The sequence below is a fragment of the Oryzias latipes genome, chromosome 13 (assembly GCF_053564925.1).
Source record: "Oryzias latipes strain Hd-rR chromosome 13, Olatipes_Hd-rR_3.1".
In the NCBI taxonomy this organism is placed as follows: domain Eukaryota; kingdom Metazoa; phylum Chordata; class Actinopteri; order Beloniformes; family Adrianichthyidae; genus Oryzias; species Oryzias latipes.
Genome location: NC_136249.1, coordinates 14797825 through 14814759, shown reverse-complemented (window position 1 = coordinate 14814759; position 16935 = coordinate 14797825). Strand labels below are relative to the sequence as shown.

Below are 16935 nucleotides of genomic sequence, written 5' to 3'. Positions count from 1 at the left end.
CATGTCCTCCATCATCTGCAAAAGGAAACAAGAACATGTTAATTACACTAAAAACACTAACAACACTAAAAATTGATCATCAAAGTGGGTCTTTAATATTTTCACATTTCTCTCTTGTTTAAACCCTCAAAGTTCAAACCTTGATAAAAGAAAAAAGGTCCAGTATTATAGAATAAAAACAAAGATCTGATCACCATCAAAGATTTATGCAGATTTGGCAAAGTGGACCCATACGAGAGACATGGCACAGAAATTGATTGACAAGGTTCAAAGCCAATTAGGATGTAAAACACAATGAGAGTTTAAATAAAATAATGATAAAACAAAACATGCCATATTTCATTAAGATAAAAAATTAGCGAAACGAGACTACGAAAGATGAACACTGTACACAACTTCTTTCACAGAACATGATTGTGAAAAAGCACAAACAAATTGCTTTTAATCCTATAATGTATTCTAGAAATTTTTAGAAAGAAGGAAAGCACAAGAACACATTTTAGAACAATCCTAAATTTGACTTTTTTTATTAGGTCAATCTGCTTTATCGTATTTCCAAGTGTTCTCATTTCTGTTCCATGTGACCATTTGTTCAGACTTTTAGCCAGTCTAAACAAAAACTAGCAAGTCAAAAGTGAAAGCAGAATTATGTAACATGAGAGGACATGTTACAAAATGGTCCTCTCACCCAGCATGGAACACTCTACGACTTTTTTTCACTTGAAACTCATGCTGTGTGACTTGAAAGATACTCGATTTATGTTCACGGGTTTGTGCCTTTACCACATTTTACCATAGAAACAATGCCTGGGACGAGTAATAGGTTCCATTTTTCTAAAAAAAAAAAAAATCAGAATAACATTTTTACGAACTTTATTATGTGAGGAAAATGAGGAAAGAACTGATGCCTGGGTCAATTTTTAGCTGCTGCCAGCTCATGTGCTGGCAAATGTGAGCGTTAAGTTATTAAAGTAAAGCAGAGCAGCAGAAGTTTGTCGTCTTTGTTCACAGTCTTTCTGACAACCCATCAGTCTCAATCCCAGATCTGTCAGAGCAGAGCTGTATATATAGGTGTCCTCTGGGTGTTGCGTATTTGGAGGTCATTTAGTTCATGATGTCATTTGACAAATGATGAAGAGCTTTTAGCCTAACACACACAGATGGATCGGATGTGCTGACAAATCATTCTCTGAGAAACAGGAACAAAAGAATTGGCAAAGAGGAAATGAAAGAGAGACCAGTCGATGCAGAAGTGAGAGGAAGAAAAACACAGGGAAACAGAAGGAATGAAGGAAAACAGATAAGTAGAGAGGGACTAGCTTTTTTTTGTGTCATCTGACAGACTGCAGAAAGCTGGACTCTTGGACACGTGAGGCAGTACAGACCTCTTCAGCCCATTCCCAAGCAAAGATATGAAAACAGACGTATGAGGGGAAAACTTAGGCATGGATAACATGGGCGATAAAACAAGAGTGTTGCTTAAAATATCAGAAAGCAAACTTTGTGAAAGATTCATAGAATAGCACATTAAGAATGTGGGCAAAGCAGGAGATTGGGGTCAGAGTGTAATGCATGATATGTGGGAGTGGAAAAATGAAGGAGGAGGAGAAGGTCATTAAAGAGCTCTAATGACCTGCTGATCGATGGGGGGCCCAGAACCTGACCCCAAATTACTGGCGAGCATGAGAACCAGGTCCTGTGCTCTGCAAATGGGCATCTGTTTAGCGGTGAGACTTCTTTCAGCGGACCAAAGTTTAGCAGTTTTTGGAAAACCAGGTGTCGCTGCTGCTTTAACTTACCTGAGGAAACCAGTCTGTCTTTGAAGCAGTGAAATGAGTCATATTAACAAGTTTTCAGAGCATCATACATTCTACACTCACCAGGGCAATTACTTTAGAACTTTTCTTTTTTTTTTCCTTCCTAAAGCAATCTGTGAGCTCACATAAATATGATGTGTAATGACTGTATGTTTTCAAACGTGCATTTCTCATCAGCCCATTTTGACCTTGTGGAACAAGCGTGACCAGGCCCTGAGATCCAGAATCAGCAAAACATTTGTAGCTTAATGAAGACCAGACGAGGGAAGTTTTGACGTACAGCTGAATGGTGTTCACAAATCGACACGACGTAACCATGTGAATTTACCACTTTTATGTTAGATGCTAAGCTTGAAACTGAGGTACTTCTTCTTTACCTCTTCTGTAATAAATACCAAATGAGCTCATGCACACAAAAGCTGTGTGCAGCATGAGCAGCAGCAGGACCCTTCTTTACAGCGCTGTAAACCATACAAATGTGTTGCCATGTTGTAAACATGTTTCCACTGTGCTCGCCTTTTTTGAAGGTGAACAAAGATGCTTTTGTCTCCCAATATGATCGCTCTGAGTCCTTAGGAAAATGTGCACACACAGAACGACAGCAAAAATAGAAAGGAAAAACAACAACAAGGACCTATGATTGATTTTCATTCCAGTCTATAGTGAGCTTTTAAACTTTAATGCTGCGTTCAAACCAAACGCAATTTGCGGGTCAAATTATAAACTTGATATTTCTGATGCCTGTGGGAGGAGTTACTGTCCAAAGGCCTTAGCCTCATCACTGCATGGAAGCATTGACTGTATTCTGTTTATCTCATATACAGCCGATGCATGAAAAACAAAGATGCTATTAAGAGATCAGGTTTATTTATTTTGAAGAGCTTTACAAAAGCAAATAATCACGAAACTCTCCTAGTACGGTGAGGTTCACCATCTGAATGATGGCCACTTTCCATCTCTCTGTGGCTCAGTTTGATGACTTGCCGTCCCACATTAGTCCTGAGGGAGGAAGACGTGAAAATAAGAATAAATTAAGAAACCTTTTTATTAATTTTTTATTATTACATTATTGCATTATTCAAATAAGAAACATGTCATAAAGTTCAGGAGAAGAACAATCAGATTCTCCTCCATGTCGGTTTTGGACTCCACCCACTGATCACATCATCAATGCATCACAGACCAAAGCTGAGTCCCTGATTGTCCGACTCAACACAAATATTTCTCTAAAGTTCAAAGATTTGAACTTTGAAACATTTGCCTGACCGCTATATCGCGTCTGATGCTCAAATTGTGCCCCAGGACCACTGATTGTGGCTATTCCAGTAGCGATTTCTTTAAGACTTCAAGGGAAGCTCGGCTTCCCTTATAATGTCACAAAATTAATGGTCAAATATGTACTATTGTATTAACATTTTATTAACTAAAAATGCTTTAAAAAACGTTCATCTCAAAGACGAGTTCGTTAAGAATCAGTTACATATAGCAGGTCAGCTGACTCGATTTCCTTCTCACACATGCCCGCAGCGTCTAAGTGCATTTCCCGATTGAAGCCCAGCGTCCATTGACTTCAATGGGGCTGCTTTGAACGTTTTTTTTCAGCGTTTCTAAACTAGACGGTCATTCGATAAATGCTGGGATTATGTCCCGCACACGGACCCTCAGCGTCTCTGGGGGTGAATGGGGAGTGGGCTGGCCCGGACTCCGAGCTTCTACGTGATGATTGGAGGGTCTGTCGAAAGACTGCATCTCCTTTTGACTGACAGCGGTTCTGTACTATAAGGAATCACTGAAGCTATTCGCGCTCAGTCCCATCTTGGATTTCTCAAGTTCAGTCGAAATAAAAACTTCTGCAACCTATTTCTTTGATATTTGCTTGGCGAAATAGCTTTATTGTTTAATTTTAAATAAATAGGCAATTTTATGATGTAGGACGAAAATGAGCTTCCCCTCTCTGACAGACCAGTAGCCGCCACTGGTCTGTACAATGAATTAACATTGAAAGTGCAAATTGACTTGACTTTGAAAACACTTACAAAATGAACAAAACTAATTACATGTTTTAAAAAGTGTAAACAGCCTCATTTAGAAATTTCAAAAACTTTTTTTTATTAATTCTTTGTTAGAGCTGCTAAAAATAAAGTCGCTTTACATTTAAGATAAAAAAATATGAAGCTCAGGTGGAGCATTAAATTTATGTGTGAGTACTTGGATGTGTATTTGATACAGGAAAATTGCCCTACAGCACCATATGAGCTCACTGCTCCCCTCAGTGTTTCTCCGTGTCCAACTTTATAAGATTGTGGATTAGGTTAATATAACAGGCCGGTATGTGCACAAGCACACAGAGACATAATCTTCACAATTCCACCACATCTTTCGGCTGCTGCACAAAGCTATTTTCCGAAGCTCAGACGAACCACAGACTAATTTGGGAATTCAGTTCTGCGGCTGTTGACACATAAATACACACGCTTCCACATCAGAGAAAAACATACTTGCAGCCGGCAGTCTTGCTGCCGTAACACACCAGTCTAAGTTCAGCCAGATAACATCTTAAATCAACTATTACTTGTGGTTTGTGGTGTGGGATAAGTGCTGTGAGGCAATGACGGTTACCTAAAACAAACTCCAGGGAGTGAACAAAACACACTGGATGGGGAAGGGCCCAGAGAGAAGAAAAGGAGAGGAAGATAATATGAGATGGGGAAAAACGAACAGAGGATGAAAAATGGGTACATTAAAAGTGAAGCCTCTCTGTTGTGAGCGTTTATTATACATGCCCCCAAAAAAGTTTACAGAAGAAATACATGACATTAATCCTAAATGCTGACATTGTTGAGAGAAATGGACAACCTTCAGAGACGTAAAATAGATGTATTGAACAGAGGTGTAGATGTTGACATGCAAGCAAGCAGAGCAACTGCCCCTCAGCACGGAAAGATGCAGGATTTTAATAAAACACTGGAATAAAAAAATGAGGAGAAACCTTCTATCCAGGAGCAAATGCTGGATTTGGGATTTACTGCACGCAGAAGAAACTCTTAGGTAGACAATGGAGGTTAAATTGTAAATGACAAGACAGAACAGCTGATATTTTGCATCTGTTTCCTTCTTGTGTATCCAGGACTTGGTCCATGATTACAGAATAGGGATGCTGAGATCCAGCAGGAAGATGAATGTAGATAACAAATACAAGAGAGGACAAGATGGTGCTTCAGGAATCTGGAAGGAAAAATCCAATGGGCTGATGCTGTTGTGAAGCGTAAGGTGGATGACTAAAACTTGGGATAACTCTCTTCAGGTTCCTTTGTCCCAGATGGCAATAGAGGCTGGAGGCATGGCACTAACTAAAACTCTGGTCCAAACAACCTGGTAGCAGCAACCTACCTGGGCTTCAGGAGGAATGGAGGCAGGCTTTGTTGTACTTAATTTTCCTGGTCTGTCCGGATGGTAGCTAAAGAAGGATGAATCCATAGTTGAGACAGTCGAGGTCCTCACAGTCTGCAGGCTTTCTGCAGGCAAAAAATGGGCAAACCTGTATGGAGAAATATCAAGATCGTAGACCGCTCAGTAGGCCCATAGAGAGAAAATATTTATGCACATAAAGGGTGTGCAGCAAGTGACAGATCATTGTAACCCCTTTACAATATTTAAGGGCATCCAACAGGCATTTGAGTATCACATGCGTATCAGTGGGTGAGGAGCCAGGACTCTCACCTTACTAAGTGCCAGAGTGTGGTGTAAGGGCACCGTATGAAAGCGTAATCTGTACGTCATAAGTATGTGCAACTCACAGGAGATGAGTGGTGAGTGACAATGACGGGCATTCCTGTGCAGTTTTCTGAGACACATCCTTGGGTTAACATGGTGCCAACTTTCTATCCTAAACAACTTATATATGAGTGTGCCAGGGGATGCTTATCATTTCAAACAAAGGGGGACAGGAACATAGGTGAACATGGTCTTGAGTTTGTTGAATGCCTTATCTGTCTCAGGAGTCCACAAAAGATGTGTTTTTTGAAGGTCAGAGTGGTGCAGCTATTTGATTGTCTCATTTGATAAACTGTCTGCAGAAGTTAGCAAAGCCAAAAAAAAAAAAGAAATTACTCACTCATGGTTCCCTATGGGTGGGTCATGATGGAGCTGCTTGCACCTTGCAGGGGTCCATCTGGACTTGTCTATTAAAGTCAAGATAAGAGACAAGAGTTGACATAATATTTACCTTTTTCCGCCTTGACAGTCAGTTTTGATGTAAACAGTGTAAAACTGTCCTCATGTGCTGGACATCCTCTGCTGCGTAACGTGAAAAAAAAAAGAATATTGTTAAGATCCACAAAAATTACCCTATTTGTTATGTCTCTTTGCAGATCGTTGACCATATTTTGAGAGACAGCAGGGGCATCAGTGACATGCAGAAGACTTCATACGCACTGGCAACTTGAAAGGGTTGAGAGTGAGCAACATGAGGACACAGATGAATGCCCTGAGCGTAACTGATGGATGGGAAGCCAGAAGCACCAAAAAAGGGGTGAGGAGCAAAAATTCTAACAAGATACTCTGTCTGAGTACGGTAAAATAAAATCCAAAGACAGAAATGTAGTTAGCACCAAGAGGTAGAAAATGACATGACTATATATATAACAAACTGACAGAGACGTTAAATGGAGCAGAGGAAATGAAACAGCTCAGATCAGGTGGGAGTAATGAGGCTGATGAGGAATGGAGGGAGGATGACAAGTCCTGAGTGTCAAAAAACTGCTGGAAGTCTGGCTGCACAGTGAAATCATGACAGACTCATGTAAATAGCAGGGATTTCTTGTCATTAACTGTCTAACACACAAGCAAATCAACTCAACTGATAAACTATTGTGTGGTGAGTTATTAGATTGATTAGTTGCCACAGTCACCTAAATATTCGCTGTTATCTTTTGCTGTGTCTTCAAAGAAACTGGAAAGGGATTGAAAGAAAGAAAAAACCAGCAGGGCTGGATTTTTTCCATTATGGTAATTAAAGCATTAACAAGAGTACAGATAGTAAATAAATTCTATAACTTCAATGGAATAAATCCACATACAAATACTCATTGTAACACGATGCTGATCTTTTCCCAGTTTCTTTTTTTTAGTGAAAGTTTTGTTGAAAGTCTACTTTATGTGAAACCGACTTTAAAACGGTAGTAACATTTTAACACAGTAAACTACTACAACTTTTTTTGTCATCAAATATCCTTATTGCATAAATGTATCTGTAAAAACAAATATTATATTGTTAACACAGGGGTAGAAATACAACTTAATAAAATTGTTATTAAGCTGTTTAATCTCATTTTTATCTTACTACTTGGAAACTTCTCTCTTTTTCTGTGAAAAATGAATCAAAAAGTAGAACCTGCAAAAGAGAAAAAAGACCCAAAAATCTGAAAGAGATTGAAGGCCCAACACATTTTTCTTTAGCTCAGTAGGTGAGAGCAAACTATTTACATGTGCCTACCGAGTGTGCACGAGCAGATGTTGCGATGCCTGCAGGACTGATCGTCTTTAAAACGTTCTTCTTATTGTGAACGCTTCCTCCTCCGACGCTGCTGGATGTAATTGTTCATGTAATGATCCAGCTGTGTTAGGCCCTGAAATTTGTTAGTGTTCCTGCAGTTCATGTCAAAGTTCACAGTTCACTGAAGACATGAGAGGCTCCTCTCACCTTGGCACAGCAGGCCATTCACAGCGTGAAATGAGCGGCTGTTCCAAAGTCAGTCCTGGAAAGTTACAGAGAAAGAGAGAAGATACAAGTGCCGTCCAATGGAAGGATGGAAATGGCAGAAAGAGAAGATAGTTTCTGCCCAAGTCTGACATGCAGTGAAAGAAAACAGAAAAAAAAGACAAATCATTTGTGAGTGAGACAAAAACAAAGACATCGTCTTACTAAGCTCTTTCTAGACGTACTCTTTGCACCACGCACCCAGGTCTTTATGAAAGTACCCAACATTGTTTACATTTACATCCTGCCTCTGCACTCTCTCTGTGCCATCTTTTGACACATAGTCAAATAGCAAAGGGATAACTGGTCTATGTGAATGTGGGTTCCAGCTCTGTGGCTTTTGAGTGGACTGTCCCAATGACATTTTGTTTGTGTAATGCAGGGGTGTCAAACTCATTTTCAACGAGGGCCACATCAGCATAGTCCTCAAAGGGCCAGATATAACGTATACATGTGACTAAATGTAATGAAAAATAAACGTAACTACTCCTTAATGTTACATAACTCATTTATTTATTTATTATAACTTTTTAAAGTGACAATAACAGTTGCATAGAAACATATGTTTGCTTGTTACTCTAGCATGAATCCTTTTAAATTTTATTCTGTCAGGTTAGGCTATATGGACATTGTTTAAGTCCTAATGTATAGTTGCCCAGTCCCATATTTCAAGTCCGATCCCCCCTAGATATGAATAAATACACAATTTTAATTTTTTATTTTAAGAAATTAAAAACGTTTATGCTCTCGCGGGCCACAAAAAATGACATGGCGGGCCACATTTGGCCCCCGGGCCTTGAGTTTGACACATGTGGTGTAATGCGAGGGTTGGATCTAGTTTTGATAGCTGCTTCCTTTCAGTGTTGTGATCCTGTGGGCACGCTCTCATCCAGTGCCTGAGGCACACCTGCACCTGGTCACGCACCTGCTCCTCATCTGCTCCTCGTCAGCCACTCTACTTAAACCTCTCATGGACCTCCAGCTGACGTCAGACTATTATTCACCTCTGGTAACAATATTGGCAAGTACAATCAGAGCTAAGTCATTCTTACGTGTCCTAATCTGCCCGTTTCTCCCTCCCAAGATCCTGCCAGCCTCCCTGCCAGCCTGCCTGTCAGCCCTCCAGCCTGCCATCCTCACTCTGGTCAAAATAAAACTTGTTACCTGGAACTTGGTGTCTGCATTTGGATTCCATCTTCCACCCACCTGCCATAACATTCAGAGTCAAAGGCATATTTGTTCTAATCAGCACACTCTCTGTACTGAACTGTACAGAAAAAGTGACAGGATTTTGGTCTAACCCATGGACCAATACAGAACTTTCAGCACAACTTCAGGATTTGACTCCTACATGATTTGATATGCATCTTGCATCTCCATGGTCCACCTAAATGATTAAAAAAAAAAAAATTCAACTAACTTTGTGGCGTTACAATTCCAATTCCAAGTCCAATTCTTTTACCTAAATAGACACAATTTGTATATATATATATTTTAATTTGGTGTATAAAACTATAAATTAAAATTCCTTTTTTACAGGAACTTTAGTTTTTTACTAGCACTTTTTATTTTAAACAAAACAAAATATATTTGTTTTTTCATTCATTTTCTTAACCGTTTATTCCCTTTCGGGGTCACGGGGTTGCCGGAGCCTATCCCGGCCACTTGGGCGTAGGCAAGGGATACCCTGGACTGGTCGCCAGTCTGTCGCAGGGTGGAATATCCTCAATCACACATCCATTCACTCTCACACTCACACCTTTGGACAATTTAGAGTTGCCAATCGACCTATGAAGCATGTTTTTGGACGGTGGGAGGAAGCCGGAGATCCCGGAGAAAACCCACGCATGCACGGGGAGAACATGCAAACTCCACACAGAAAGGTCCCCCATTGATGTTGTGTTTTTCATGTCCCCCAGCCGGGACTTGAACCGGGGGCCTTCTTGCTGTGAGGCAAGAGCGCTAACCACTGCGCCACCGTGCAGCCGAATGAATGAATGAATGAATGAAAAAAAAAAAATATATTTGGAATAAAAGCTTAGAACAACATAATCAGACATTGTGGGTCTTTTAGACTGTTTTTTTTCTTGTGGTTTAAAAAAAGTGTGTCATATTAATTTATTCAGGTTTAAAAGGTTATATGTTCAGTGAACACAACACACATTCCTTGATGTTGTTCACCTTCAGCCAAGTGTAACTGCTGTGACTTGGAAAAAGCAAGCCTTTGATTGGACCTCTTTTTGCTTACATCACATACATATAATGTCAAAGACAGTAGAGACACAACAGGAAGAGAAACTAACAAAGTTTGAAAAAAATAATAATAATTATCTTACACATTGCACTTTGAAGAGTCATGTGGTTAGAGGTGCTAGTTCTGACTGCATATTGAAGTACTTCATTTGGGCGAGCTTTTCTTTTAGCAAAATAACCAAAACAATGACTCTACCAAAAACATGCAGTGACCATGCTGAAAGACAGAACAAAAAAATATATATATCCAGGCTCATCAGTTGTTCAGAACCACCAACAGAAATCATCCCCTTCTGCCATTTTGTTAGAAAAAACTACAACACCAACAGACAGTACAGTCCTCTCCTAAACCACGTCTACCACTGGGACACTTTCTAGCTTTTCTTGCTTCTGCTTCCACATATTTTTACTCTCATTTCTTTGCTTTGTCTTGTATTAAAGTCCAACATTCTAACATATTTTTGGAATGGCCCGACCATCACTCTGTAGATTTTGTCTTCAGCTGTTTAGAGCCATAGCTGTAACTTCAAAAAAGTGACAGGGATGGAGTCATTTTTGTTATCAGCTTTATTTTCTCTTAAAATTGTTGGTCATACAATGCCTTAGTTTAGGAAAACTGTTGCAAGCCTGTCATGTGGCTGGCTGTCTAAGCACTAATAGCTGCAGGATTAGGTCTTAACATTCAGCGTTTATGATCCAAATAATAACACTGAGTAATACAAGTAATACTAGTAATTCTTTGTTTGTACATAGATATACATTTACTCCTTAGAAGAAAATGTGAGCTATTTAGAGACCAGGTGAGAGAAAGTTTAAAATTGTTTGGCCCAGATGCAGGCAAAAGAATTGGACTTTTTCCTCTGTGGGTAAAAAGCAGGTTAGAGGCCATTTTCCCTTTCAACTAATCACACTTAATGATTCAAATGCGCCTCACACATACGTTTGAAATCAAATCCACTTACAACTAGACGAAAACACACACACGAACTTCCATACAAAGACGAGCTTCAATCCAAACTTCCGGAAAAGGGAGTAAAGCAGGTGATCATTGTGCACTGTGTGTGTGTGTGTGTGGGTGTTAATGTGTGTGGGTGTGCTTGTGTGCGTGCTTGCGTGCGCGCGTGTGTGTGAGAGAGGAACGGATGGGAAAGTAGAGGAGAGGAAGATGTAACTGAAGAAGTTTGAGTTTCCCTTGTGGATGGTTCAAGTCCATCAGCAGGCACCTAAATAGCCCTGTCGTGCTAAAGCTAATTGCCCCTAATGACCTCACCGACACACACTCTTACACACACAAGCACTCAGAGATTTATGTAAGTCAAAAAGTGAAGGAAAAAAATACTTGGATACACTGTGATGCTTATTTGAACGTGAAACATGAGAAAAAATGTGTTTGGCCAGCTGGTGACTGCATAACACAGGTCACTTAAATTGTGTGTGTGTGTGTGTGTGTGTTCTTATATTTTTAACTTTGTTAGGACCATTTCTGAAATCATGAACAATCTTTTAAGACCAGTAGACTGTGTGGGAAATTTGGGACATCCTAATGTAAAAATAAAAAAAAATTCTTGGCTCCAGGACAGTTAGATTAAAATTTGGATTCAGCTTAACTATTCAAAGTTAGGGTTAGGCTGCTTTCAATTAATAAAAAGAAACACAATGCCCTAACGAGGCTAACTGTGCAAATCATGCAAATCAGGACAAAGAGTCTTGACTTCAAGTAGTTTGTGTTGGCTGATTTAAAATACATTTTATAGTTTTGTAGAAGGTTTAGGGGATGTCAACTGGACTTGGTTTTTAAAGTTAGAAGACGTTTCACCTCTTATCCATGAATTTTTTGACCGTTCAACACCAGCGCTTTAGCTCCAATGTTGATGTTCTTTGAAATACCTTAACTCCTTAACCGCGATTAAAGTAATTCCAATAGATACTTTAGATTTCATAATCTTGACATGTTCACATACAAACATCTCACATGTACACAATACAACCAATATTCACACAAGCATACTTATGCCTTCAGACAAACACCTGTGCTCGAGTGAGTGTTTATGTTTTTCTAAGGTGGCTGATGGAATTTAAAAGGAAGGAGGAAGAGTACCCAGTCATCCCCACACCAAGGCCCCCGCCGCAGTAGCAGCAACAGCCAGGAACCCCCCAAAACCCACACAGTAGCAGATAGAGAACAACCGCCCGCAGGGCAATCACATCCGCCACATAGGCCAGGGCCAGGGTGACCGCCATAGGGGCCCCCCACCCCAGAGAAAATCGAGGCATAGGGGGACCGAGAGTGCAAACTCCAGCCCAACCAGGAGAGCCCCCTCCCCCCCCCCCCCCCGCTGCGCAGGGAGGGCCCAACGCGGGGCCCCGCCCCAGAAGAGCACCCTTAGCCCCAGACAAGCAGCCCACCACAACCCAGAAGTTCAGAGCATCCCCTGGCATGAGCCAGGGCTCTCCAAGGGACACCCGCCCCACGCTCAAGGCAGCCACCCACCCAGCCCACGGTTGGATCAGGAGAGAGCAAGACAGGGGCCAGGCACCTCTGTCCAGAAGGAGGACGGCCAAAAGCGGTGGGGGTCCACACGGAGTGTTGTAAACATGGCCCAACCAGGCTCACCAACAGTTGGAATTTTGAAGAAGGCCGGTGCTCGAGGGCAAGGACCAGAACCCACACCGCACGGACACCCCCAGGCTCAATTGTGATGTGATCCCCGGCTCATTGTCTTGCCAGAGAACACAGGGATCCCTCTCCCTGCGTGGAGAAGCGGCTGCCGCGACCGCGGGGGCCAGGAAGCCAGCACCAAACGAATATGGATTCAATTGCCGAGCCCCCCCCCCCCCGCCAGGGATGGGGTAGGGGACAGATGGTCAGAAGTCCCACCTTCCTTGTGTAATGTATGTGTGTGTGTTTGTGAGTATGTGTGTGTGTTAAAATAATTTTTTTTTTTTTTTTTTTTTTTAACTTGTCCTGTCCAACAGCTGGGCAGACAGACGAGAGCTGAGGGCCTCTTGTGTTGGACATATTTTGCTTTAACAAGAGGGGTTATTAATCTTCTGACAAACCAAAGGTATGTCTGAATAAACCCCTTTTGTAATTGAGGCCAAACTTTATTAATTTCAATCATGTCTGAAAATCTTTGGTGTTGGACCGGACGGAAAAGGAAAGAGGGGAAGAAGAGAGAGGGACGCTAGAGAGAGGGGGGGGTAGGGGGTGATAATAGGAGGGGAAGGGGGATAAGACCATGAAGCAGCATACAGCAACAAGTTTACTGGTTGTTAATCATTATGGTAAGGTTCAAATGCAGTACAAAAAGGGCGGGGCCCGTCCACACACACACTCAAATGTTATAAACACACCTGCTAGCTGCAAAAATGTCCACCTGTCGACATGTACAGTGATCCCTTGCTATAACGCGGTTTACTTTTCACGGTTTCGCTACTTCACGGATTTGCGTAGTGCATTGTGTTCTGCATTCTGATTGGCTAAAAAAGTCACTTCCGCTTCTTCTCTACCTGTGCGTCAATAATGTCGCAGTTTAATATGTACACGTAAGTAAATCAGCTTTCCAAATTACGTACATGCAAATCATCTTGCAATTTCAAGTTTCTCTAAAACCCATAGAAAAAGAGCAACACCAACTGTCAATCACTATGTTCTTCTCCCGAACAAACACACAGCTGCACCGCGGGCTTGAGAAAGAGAAAACACTGCAGCTTCTCAGACTGAAGAGCATTGAAATACACCTGAGCCACTATTTGTCCGTTTGTACTTTGTATTTTTTTCATGATCATTTTAAATTTTCTCCCGTTTAATTCAATTACTCTCGGGTCGCGGTGGGCGGGGCTAATCTCCGCGATTTGAAGCCTTCTGTTCACATCGATGATTCAAATTATTATTTGACAGTACAGTACAGAAGTTATTTGTTGAAAAAAAAAACGTTTTTAAAGTACTTTGATTTGTGAAACAAATGCTTGAGCCTGTAAAACGGTTTGTTCTTTCTTTTCAATGTATAATAGAGTATGTAATTGTATATATATATATTTTTTTAAATAGAGGTTTCTACTTCACGGATTTTGCCTATCACGGGTTCTTTCTGGAACGTAACCCCCGCGATAAACAAGGGTTTACTGTACACAAAACAGATAGTGTTCACACACGCATACTTATGCCTTAAAACCAACTAGTGTGAAACATTTCAGTCATTCAGTCATGCAAGCTATTAGTGCAAAGGTGAGCTAACACCAGTGCTCAGGTGAGGTTTTTATGTTCTTCTAAAATGGATGGTGGAACGTGAAAAGAAGGAGGGAGAGTGCCCAGCCATCCCCACCCCAAGACCCCCACCGAAGCAGCAGCGGCAGCCGGAATCCCCCCAACGCCACACGGGAACCGGCAGGGAACAACCGCCGCCCGGGCGACCAAGCCCGCCACCCAGGCCAGGGCCAGCAGGGCCGCCGCAAGGCCCCCAGAGCCAGAGGCCAGGGAAGCACGGAGGGAAAGAGAGCGCCGCCCCAGCCCAACCAGGAGAGCAGCCCCCCCGCCGCGCCGGGAGAACCCAACGCAGAGCCCCACCGGAGAAGGACGCCCACAGCCCCAAACGAGCACCCCACCACCACCCAGGAGTTCCGGGCATCCCCCCGCCCCAACCCCAGGTACGAGCCAGGACCCCCCAAGGGAGACCCGCTCCGCACTCCAGGCAGCCATCCGCCCGGCCCACGGTTGGTCCAGGGAGGAGCGAGGCAGGGGGCCCGCCGCCCCCGCCCAGGAGGGGGGGAACCCCGGGGAAAAAAAGAGGGCCCACAAGGGGTGTTATAAATATGGCCCGACCAGGCTCGGCCACAGTTGGAAATTTGGCGGGGCCCAGCACTCAGGAGCAAGGACCAGAACCCACCCCCCAGGGACCAGACACCCCCGGCTCAGATGTAATGTGAACTCCCCCACCGCGCGGAGAGAGCACCGCCGGGCCCAGGAAGCCGGCACCCCGGGGACACGGCCGCCGTTGCAAAGGGGCCCGCACCCCCCACCAGGGAAGAGGCAGGGGACAGATGGACCCAGGTCCCACCTGTTAAAATAAATTGAAGTAAAGTTAGTAACTGTTACTAGGTAATTTGCGCACAGAGAAATGTTTCCAAGTTACCTGGAAATGGCATTACATGAGCTAATTGAGCTTTACTTTGCTTTTTGACCTGTCTACAAAGAGATTGCAGCTTTGCTTGCTTACCGTCACAATTAATCAATCACTACTGAACGTCATCTTAGAGTTTTAAAGTCATGCGGTTTGTTTCAAAAAAGGGTCCAAACTCTATTTGACATTTGGATTTTTACGACAAACTAAAGCCATTTGTTATTTGTATTAATGGCTGTTAGTAACTGGTGAAAAAAAAAATTGAAGTAAAAAAAATAATAAAATAACTGGTGCTCACTCGTTAGTAACAGGTGCGCGCCTGACACTAACAGGTGCGCCATTGTTACTAACTGGTTCACACAATTTCTTTTTTTTTTTTACTACCAAATTTTCTTTTCTTCAAGGCCCTTTAGGGGATCCGTATATATGTGTGTGTTGGAGTGTATATTTTTGGGGGGGAAAGGGTTTGTGCAGTGAAAACTGGCACCTGCGCTTTATTCTTCCTCTTACTGTTCTCATGTATCAGTGCATTATCAGAGCTTGTCCTGCTGAACCTCCTATTTTAAAGTTACTTTGTCAAAAGAAACTTTATCGTTAATTAAAAGCTTAAATCACTATTAACATTTAGTAGCACACCTTCTTTAACAGTGGAGTGGCAATTTTGACTGCACTGAGAGGACATCACCTGATTACTCATAATTTACTCATTGTATCACTCCATAGTTTTGATGTGACGTTGAATTAAAAAAAAAAAACAGTAATTTCAAAAATTAAAAATGAATCCCCAGCACAGCCAATGTAGATTTGACATCTAACCACAGAGGTGGCAATTGTTTTACACTTGACTGTATGTGAGGGCAGAACCCACTGCCCCACAGCTAAGTTAAGTTCATTTGTTATATTTTTCTTTTGAATAAACCATTTCATTTTATTTCACACATTTCATAACAAAATTGACTTAATGACTTGTGCACACATTTAGTTAATTTTGTATTGTTTTGAGTAATTCTATTCTTTGAGTTCTGTTTGAGGCCTGATGCTGGGGCAGAGGCTGGAGCAGGAAACTTTCTGATGATGTGGCAGTGGGAGGAGCTGAAGAAGTTCCTGATGACTTGGAAAGGGAGGAGCATGGACAACTTCCATTTGGAGAAGATGGAGGGGAAAGACGAAGTGTATTCTTATGTTGGACTATTGTTTGTATTTTTTGGAATATGTTAAGCTTGCTTTGAGGTACAAGTTCAGTTTCTGTTGAAGCGTTAAATTACTAGTAATTTACTACTTTAATTAATATTTAGGTTTTGAATGTTTTGTATTTGTGCTCCCCTCCCTATTGTGTCATTGGTCTGATCAGCCAGTATAAAATCTCCCTAATGTTTCCTGTAAGGGGGTCAGTTTGAGTTCAGTTGGTTTGAGCTTTTGTTATTGATTCGCTCAGTTACATTTTTGTTAAGTTGACCCCATTTTAATTTGAGCCCCTGTCGTGTTGTGTTGGGTAAAATAAAAACCCCTGATTTGAAGATCTTTTTGTCCTGTGGCTCAATCTCTGCCGAGCGGACCCTGACACTGTATTTGTGGTAATTTTTGCTGTAAAATTTAAATTTTTAAAACTTAAGTGAACAGAGACTTTTGCTAGTGCCTCAAACAATAATTTTCATCATCATCTATGTTTAACAACCATTTATTTCCTCAACAATAACGAAAGGAAAGGTAAAAAAAAAAACTCCTGCTCATGAAAGAAAAAGTATAAAATGTATTGACCTTTTCATCAACGAATAAGAATGAAACAAAAATGCCCTTTGATGACGACATCCCATCATAGTGACTGCTGGTGAAGAAAGCGATTCCAATCAGATAACAAAGTCCTGTGGAAAGCCGGACATGCTTGGTCAACCAACGCTAATTAAATGCATTGCGTTTCTGTGATTTAGAAGAAAAAATGTCTACTGTAAAAAAAGAAGAGTAGGTATATGAGGACATTTTACATTCA

At 41.7% G+C, this 16935-nt stretch overlaps 2 long non-coding RNA genes across 6 annotated transcripts; one reads left to right on the top strand and one right to left on the bottom strand.

The window, feature by feature from the left end:
- Nucleotides 1-2656: 2656 nt before the first annotated feature.
- LOC110016240 (uncharacterized) lies at nucleotides 2657-8682 on the bottom strand. Of its 5 annotated transcripts, XR_013647170.1 has the most exons (5): nucleotides 7519-8682; nucleotides 7312-7399; nucleotides 5932-5998; nucleotides 5208-5355; nucleotides 2657-2816 (listed from the first exon to the last, which is right to left on the bottom strand). It is a non-coding gene; the product is annotated as an uncharacterized LOC110016240 (long non-coding RNA). The 5 variants fall into 5 exon arrangements; XR_013647169.1 differs by having other exon boundaries at nucleotides 7312-8682; XR_013647171.1 differs by lacking the exons at nucleotides 7312-7399; nucleotides 7519-8682 and adding an exon at nucleotides 6164-6304.
- LOC144981573 (uncharacterized) lies at nucleotides 6213-8729 on the top strand. The gene is made up of 3 exons (XR_013647172.1): nucleotides 6213-6348; nucleotides 8437-8584; nucleotides 8660-8729. It is a non-coding gene; the product is annotated as an uncharacterized LOC144981573 (long non-coding RNA).
- Nucleotides 8730-16935: the final 8206 nt, after the last annotated feature.